Raw genomic sequence first — 8,756 nt, 5'->3', positions numbered from 1 at the left:
AATCTCGGGTTTATTCCCAGGATGTTTGAGTGCCTCTGTGGTTTGAGGCCTGGGGCAGCTGATCCTGCCCTTCTGGCTCTTACTTTGTAACCGTGCTCATGTCACTGGAACTCTAAAACTTATTTTCCTCATCTCCGTGGGGGTGTTAATGTCTATAGAATCTACTTCCTAGGGTCCCTTGAAGCTCAACTGAGATAATAAATGTGAAAACATTTCTGTAAACTGGACAATGCTGGCCATAGGTAGGCTGTTACCTTGTGAGCGGGGGAGAAGGTTATATTGGTATAGAAGGGCTCCAATGGGAATCCTGACTTACAACACCCCTCAACTTGTTGGCAAACACTTCTCTTGAACGCATGGCTCAGAATATATAAGGGAGTGAGGTGTCACTGGAAAGAGTAATGGCTTAGAAGTATGACCCTAGGTCAAGTCACCAGCACCCCCCTACACTGAGGTATATGAATTTGGGTAAATCACTTAATCTTCCTTGTTTCTTCATCTGTGAACTTAGATGTTTGGACAAAAATCCTTACATGTTCTATAAGTACGAAAACCATGCTTTCAGACTTTCTAAGATACTTAGGATTTGCTGCAATACGCCCAGTGCAAGCTCAAGGACCTGTTATCTTCCCTTAAGTGTCCTCTGGTGTCATACACCAGGCCTGACATATAGTAGGTGCTCAACAAATAAACATTGAAGATAAGAATGACCGTCCAATCATAGTAAATCAGTAGTAACTGATTTGTGGGGTAATTTTATACCTAGTTTTAATGCAATTTTATTCCTTTCAACAAAGATGAATGTTTAAATACATACCTCCATGTAATTAATAAGGTAATTAGTAAGAAATACTTTTCTAAAACTTATTACCTACATGAAGCCATGAAGCCAAAAAATGATTCTGATTTTGCTTTGATGAAAAAAGGTCATCATGTCTTAAAAGGGATATAATATTTAAGCTCAGGATTTTCTGGAACTTAGTTCCATTGCCTTGTCTATGAGATTTCTTCTAGCCCTAAAATTTGAAGTAACACCAACTTTACTTCTATTCTTCCCCAACCTCACGCCCACCCCCTCATCCTGGCCTCATTTTAATCTTCCAGGATGCTCTGCAGTAAATGCCAAGTCTTTTCTAGGCTCAGAATCTTTGCACATAAGATTCCTTTAACCCTCCCTTCCTCTGTCATCTAGCTAACTCCTACTCCTTCTTCCAGGCTCAGCTTGAAACTTTCCCAGAAAATATTTCCTGACCCCTAAGACTGGGTTAGTAGCACCTTGGAAGCTACTCTGACGCAGCTTGTCTGCATCATGTTATTTATCACATTAGATTGTCATCAGGCCATTAAGGTGAAAGGGATGAGAGCACAGACACTGGAGCTTTACTGCTGCAGTTCCGAGCCCACTAGCAGGGTGAATTGGGCAAGGGGGCCTCTTACAGCCTGCCTCATAGGGTTGTTGAGCGTATTAAATGATTGAAGGATTCGTATATGGAAACATATAGAATGAGGCTTGGTACACAGTATCATATAATGTTTGCTGATTCTGGTGTTAAATGTTATTATCTGTTTGGTCAAATTGAGCCCACAAGTTCCCTGAGAGTAGGAAGCATGTTTTATTCACTGTTGTACCCTAGCACTGTAAATATTCTGTAAATATTTGTTGAATAAATGGATTTATCTTTTCTGCTTCACTGGAACCATACTGGCGGACTTTCTTACTTGATAAACCTAGTGATGAAGCCACAACGCTTCAAAGAAAAGAGATGACGAGTGGCTGGAGGGTACCAGTTGTCGAGTCTGCTCAATGCTAAAGCAATCTTATTCGGAATAGGATAAAGTTTTAGTAACACCATTTAAAAAGCTGTGACTAGTGGTAAATTACAGGAAAACTAGCATGCCAACGGAAGTGATAATTGATGCTGTTCAGTGTAGACACAGTAAAAGAAAACAAAGCAGTTTCACTCCACACCCTCCTTCAACCTATAAGGACTGAGCCATTTTCTTTTCAGTCTGTCTCAGTACCCCAGTGCTGTGTCCACAATCCACATTCCTTACTTAGCATGGCTCACAATGTCATTCAAGTCCTGGGCTCATGCCTAAAAATACGATAGCCTCAATCATTATCATTCTGCATGAGCATCCTGTCCCACTCCCTACTCTACAGCATCTCCCTCACCTGATGCCCAGCTCCTTGCTCAGAAAACCTACTTCTATTCTTTAAGACTCAGCTCTGGTGTCACCACTGGGAAAGCAACCTCTGATGATCCCAATTTCTCCTGTGCCTCGATTGCTTGCTATGTGAGCTTAGTCACAGAGTCATCTCCTCATGTGGTATTATTCTTCCACCAGATTGCGATCAGGACATGCAACTTTCATTTCAGCATCCCTGGCACCGAGCAGTGTGCATGGAAGGGAGCAGACATACATTAACACAATAAGCGTCCAACTACTGAATGAATGGTTGGATGGATGAAGGGATGGATGGATGGAACTTCACCCCTCTCTTCTTCACACTTTCACTGTGAATGTTCTTATTCTTTCTTCTTGCCTCATGAGGCCTTAAATTCAGCCTCTGAGGACTACTTCTTAACAACCTTGGGTAAAAGTGGCCTCTCAGAACCTCATTTTCCTTAGTTTTGAAACAGAGATGATTAGTGAATACTAAACAAACAGATGGTTCCTGGTTTATAATAAGTTCCATGTAGATAATATCATCTGCAAATGACAGTTATGTTTCTTCATTTTTCATGTTTATACCTTTGATTTTCTTCTCTTATTGGATTGGCATAGATTTCTAGTACCAAGTGGAAGAGTAGCAGGACGCTGGGCATCCTCATCTTGCTTCTAACCTTAGAGAGAGGGCATCTAAAATTTCTCCATTAAGTCAGATACAGACTTATTTTAAAAGATTAGTGAACCAAGTACCTTTCTAATCTTTGGAGTACAGAGGTGAGTGAAATCTATACCTTGACATGTATACCCATTTTTGCTATGGCTCACAATTTATTTTTCTTCTCTCCCCATCCTTCAGGGATAAAGAGTTCCAGGCTATATGTAGCTCAGAAAAACAAAACAAAACAAACCAAAAAAAAAAAAAACACAGTCTTTTGCTCATGTTCAGGGGAACATGTGTAGGAGGCCGACTATTTCAGAGCCAGCCCTCAGCCCAGGTAATCCTGGTGAAAATGTCCTCTTCCCTCCACTGCCTTTGATCAGATGGGAAATATTCTCACTTCCCCTCCCCCAAATTCTCCTCTAGGGAATAAGATATTCAATATCTGAACACATTCGATTTTAATGAAATATTCATTTTTACACATTATACTTTAATAGAAAATTTACTTTGAAAAAGTATATTCAATGGACTTGGAAGGCATTATGCTAAGTGAAATAAGTCAGAGAGAGAAAGACAAATGCTGTATGATATCACTTACATGTGGAATCCAAAAAACACAGCAAACTAGTGTATATAAAAAAAAAGAAACAGACTCACAGATATAGAGAACAAACTAGTGGTTACCAGCGGGGAGAGGGAAAGGGGGAGGGGCAGGGAATTAAGAGGTACAAACTATTAGGTATAAAATAAACTATAAGGATATATTATACAGAGGAGAATATAGCCAATATTTTACAATAACTATAAATAGAGTGTAACCTTTAAAAATTGCAAATCACTATATTGTACACCTGTAACTTATGTAATATTGAACAGAAACTATATTTCAATTTTAAAAAGTGTATCCAAGAGAGGTTGCCCACAAGTGAACCCTGATGCTCCTCTCAGCTGCTTAAAAAATATTTCTTTATTAAATGGACTCAACATATATCTTTTCTGCTATAAAAGCTGAGCGCTGTGCTGGATTCTTTGGACAAAACTATGAATAAGACAGTCATAGAACTTACTCTCATGGAGCTTGCATGCTAATCACAGGAGAGAAATGAAGCAGGGAAAACAGAGAATAAAGTGTTTCAAATATGAAGAAAATGAAAGACACAGAGAAAAGGGGGAGACTATTTTAGAGAGAGTGGCCAGAGAAAGTCTGTATAAGGAAGTGACATTTAGGGTTAGGATGGGAAGGCGCTCCCCTCAGAAAATTGGGACTGGAGTTGGAGGGCTGACTCCAGGCAGAAAAGGAGAAAAGGCCCTGATGTGGGAATTCAAGTTTTGGGACTTAAGAGGAAGCAGCTACATGCCACTAGGAAACGAAACAAAACAAAACAAAAGACCAAAAAACTATATGTTACCTACTAACAAGCGAATCAGGCTAAACAATAACTGTAAGGGTTGAAAATCTTTTTTTTTAAGCAAAAGAGCCAGTACCAGGAGGAAAACACGGCTGAGCTCTCCAAACAGTCAGGCACTGACTGATGGATGCGTCCGTGTCATTTCAACCCTAGAAGGTGGTCAGTTCGCCACACCAGCCTGGATGATGGGATTAGAAAACTGGCGCTGGCTGGCAACAACAGGGGGTCTACTGAGAAGAACACTTCATTGAGAGCTGTGGTTCAGGTGAGTCTATCCCTGTCCTATTTTCCCCTCCCTCTTTCCTGAGAATTTTCACCATGAGAAACACCGAAAAACGTTCAGAATCTCCGAGTTTAGTCAGAATTATTTCTCTTGAAATAGGCAGAAATCCTATTCAATTAGATAAGTGAACAAATCACATTATGATGGCGGGATGGATGTAGTTGTTCATGTAACTGAAAAGAACAGGGATAGATTAGGAGTGGTTGAACTGAAGACCTCAAATAAACTCTTTCTCTGTTTCTCCCTCTCTCTGCTCTTCTTTTCTGTTTTGCCTCGATGTTCAGGTTACGCCTTCCAGCATCTTCAGTTTGTGTTGTCTTTTCAATTAGCAATTCCAACAGAGAAAGCGTCTTCTTTAACCTTAGCTTCCGGGTCACATGCCCATGCCTGACCCCCCCCCCTCCCCGCACAACTACCTGCCCCATCACTGGTCTGTGGGACGTGGGAGGTGCTGACTGACAGGCCTGGGTTACAGACCTAGCCCTGGAAGTGGAGGATGAAGAGGTAGAGATCAATTTAACTATCTCCACTTTACTTCTCAAGAAAGATTCTTATTGGCTATTTTCCTATGTGACCACAACAGCGATGGGAATCTGGGAGAGTTCCCAATTTGGGGACTACACTGCTTTAGGCTTCCACTTGCTAGTGTAGTTCAGTGGTGTGGAGTCCTTCTGCACTCTAGACACTGGCCTGGGGGGGTTCTGTTTTCTAAGGAAAGACCTTAGGTCTGATTCACTTTCCAGTCTTCAGCTTAATGACTGCCACTCTGACCTCTGCCTAGGGGCAATCTGAAGCAATTTACTGGGGGTGAAGAAGACTGACAGATTATGGCCTCTAGATGCAGGGCTGTGTCCTAGCGGATGGCTCTTTTAATCAGGGTGACCTGCTCTTGAGTGTCACTCCAGTGTAATTATTAATAGCACCCCTACTCACACTCAAAATTGTCCCATTTTGGATGATAAATTATATGGTCACCGTACTTAAAATGGGATTAATTCTTCCCTTCCTCAGACAGGAATGGCACAGTAGGAGGAGTCCGATGTCGACCCTGGAAACAGTCTTTCCATTATCAGTTTTTTTTTACCTTCATGTCTTTGCTGTCACTCTGGAAGGAGCAGAGCATTTCGTTTTTCCAACCTGGCATGGCTCAATATATCTGATTCTTGACCATTTGAGTTTGCCAGCTAGAGGCAGAAAGAGCATCTTTTAGCCAGGCTGTAATTTCTTCCTCACTGCTTCTACACAGGCCCAGTTTGAACATCGCCATGTCTCTTTCTTTAGAACATTTATAAAAACTACAAGTAGCCCAAACCTTCAAAAATCCTGATGTGTGTCAATCAAGACGTCTAAAACTCCAGCCTTGAAATGCTGGGGTCTGAGACCTTTCACTCCGTTTTTTTGGTTACCATATCACAAGTATTTCCAATTTTCTAGCCTGGTACAGAGGGACCCTTTCTACTCTCACCCTTCCTCAACTTAGCCAGTTACACACTTAAGGATCTGTACTACTATACCTCATGACCAGCTGTATAGAACTCTCTTGGCTGCAAGAGATAGAACTTAACTCAAAGTAACTTAAGCCCGAAGAGAAGGTTTTGTCTCATGCAGCTAAAAAGTCTGGGGGTATCTTGGCTTCAGGCATGATCAACAATAGGGTAAGGATTTGCTTGTGATTATATTCTCTCCCTCTCTGTCTCTCTCTCTCTCTCTCTCTCTCTCTCTCTCTCTCTCTCTCTCTCACACACACACACACACACACACACACACACACACACCCTCTTTTCTCAGCTCTGCTTCTTCTATTAGCTTATCCCTTGTACAGCAATGGAATAGATTAATTGGCACGTGTTGATCTTGTACCCATCATGATCTGCCACTCTGTAAACCACAAAGACTAAGGACAGGGAAGGGGGTTATTTTCCCAAAGCTGCTGTTATCAGAAAAGGGGGAGATGGATGCTCGTGAGGGTATGAAAAACAATAGATATCCACCTTATACTTGAAAGCTTGAAAGGTGTAGGCGCAATTCCCCTTTTGAAAGGTGAGGCTGAGAACAGTTATGTAGCCTACCTCAAAGTAAAGATTTAAAAATAAAAGGCCAAGGTAAAATATTTGCTTACTTTAATAATAAAACCCAAACCCATAGTCTTAAAAGTTTAGACTTTTCTGAAGTTGCTGTGTGCTTTTGAACCTGTCGTCAAATTGGAAAACTTGACATCCATCCTCCAACAGCTGGGGAGCCCTTCTTTCCCTCCTTTTATCTGCTTGCCTGTTACCTTCCCCTGAGGACAAGGAGGTTGGGAGAGGGCCCAAGACGAGGGAGAAAGGAATGTCATTTCTGTCTGGTCTCACACTCTGCATATCTTTACTGGGAATGTGCAGTCTATTAATTTCAACTTCAACATCTTCAGCAATGATCCGTAACAGGCATTAGTTAATTCAACAAGCATTTGTTGAATGCCTAATCCCTTATCCTTCCTCTCTTCTCTGTCTTCACCCTCTGCCTGTCTCCTAGACCTTTCCCATCAGCATTTAAACATCCACAAGGAGCTCTCATCTTAAAAACCAAATAAACCCCCCACAAACAGAAAATCCTCCTTAGACCCTCTTTCCTGCCCAGCTACCTCCACCCGCTTCCCAACCAAATTTCACACACTAAGTGTCCCTACATACGACCTGCATTTTTTCATCTCCTGTTCCCTCCTCTGGCCACTCCTGTCCTACTCCTGCTCTCACTGGAACAAAAGAGTTTATGGAAAGAGTACCACTTTCTGGGAACACAGACATCTTTGTTAAATACCATGTGGTAATTGTCTGTGTGATGTTAACTGGTGGATGAGCTTCTTGAGGGTAAGACGTAGCTTGTAGTTAAGTTATTGATGGTTACTCTGCAGATATCTTACTGTTAAATATTCTTTGTCCACTCCAGGCATAGTGAATAGTTAGTGTTAAATAAATTTGTTAAAGTAACGAATTAACTTAGGTTGACAAAATAAAATGAGGGGCAGGTTTGGTATGCGATGGAGATAGTGAGGTTTTAGGTATCATAAGCTGAAATTAGAAATGTAGGGGAGAGTGTACCATATTAGAAGCAAGGCAGAAAGTAGCTTCAACCAAGGCCTGGTAGACCGTGTTAGATGCTACAGGCAAGTGCATAATTTTTTTTTTCAAGCTGAACACTAGAAAAGGTTGCTAGATTTGCCAAACCACCATTATCAATTATCCTTTTTTTTGGGGGGGGGGAGGCACGCTTTCACTGGAATGTTACCAGACTGCAAACCATTAAGGAGCAGTCATTTGTAGGGTCTGGAAAATTCAAGGAGTACAGCCCCATTCATTTAGGTGGACGGTCAACACAGTGACATGTGCAACAGGAATTTTGGGGAGGAAGGTGATCATGTTTGTGTGCTACTCATCAGTCCTACACCTTAAATTAATCCAGCCCATTCCATGCCTGTGGTTAAGGACCTCCAAAGAAAGAGAACTACAGCAGAAAAGCAAAGTGGATCCACTTTTCTTAAATGTAAACCTAAATCCCTCATCCAGAAGTTCCAATTCATGCGCCTTTGAAATGTGAGAGGCCAAGTGGATATGACGGGTAATTATGACCTACTACCTTGTGAGTTTTCAAACACATTTTAGAGGACCCTAGAAATCCTCCTTAGGTCCCATCTCCATTCACTACACTCTGATCGCTCTCCTTGGGAGAGAACACAGCTTTTAGTCATGTAGTCTCTAAGTGGCCCTTCCTTGATTTTCCCACGAGCGTCCTGGGAATTAGACAGGAATTTGTGGAGGATGCTACAGACCCTTGATAGTCTGGAAGCGGAGTTCCTCTCTGGTAGCCAACGTCCTCCTTCCCTAACCCCCTCACCCCACGCGCTCGCTATATAGCGGCCACCACTTCTGTTTTGTAGGACCCAGGAAACTGAATCCTAAAGGTGAAAGGAAAAGATAAGCAGAAAGTCCAGCAAGTTCTTCATTCAGCAGCACACGGGTTTTTACGTGTCTCCTAGTTAATTCATGTAATTTGTTTTCTACCTCTTAGTTTAATTACTTTTCTTGAAAAGATGCCTGGGACAAGGCCAACAACGGAGGAAGGAATGTCATCGGGTCAGGATCTGGGAACAATCAGCTCTTATGGTTTTAAGGATGAAGCGCCAAGGTCTTAAGGAACCTGAATTCCTGGTGAGCAGTCAAGTTCTTTAATCCGCCCCCAGCAGGATTCC

This window comes from Stenella coeruleoalba (genome assembly GCF_951394435.1).
Source record: "Stenella coeruleoalba genome assembly, chromosome: 1".
Classification (NCBI taxonomy): Eukaryota; Metazoa; Chordata; class Mammalia; order Artiodactyla; family Delphinidae; genus Stenella; species Stenella coeruleoalba.
Note: the sequence above shows the minus strand (reverse complement) of the source record.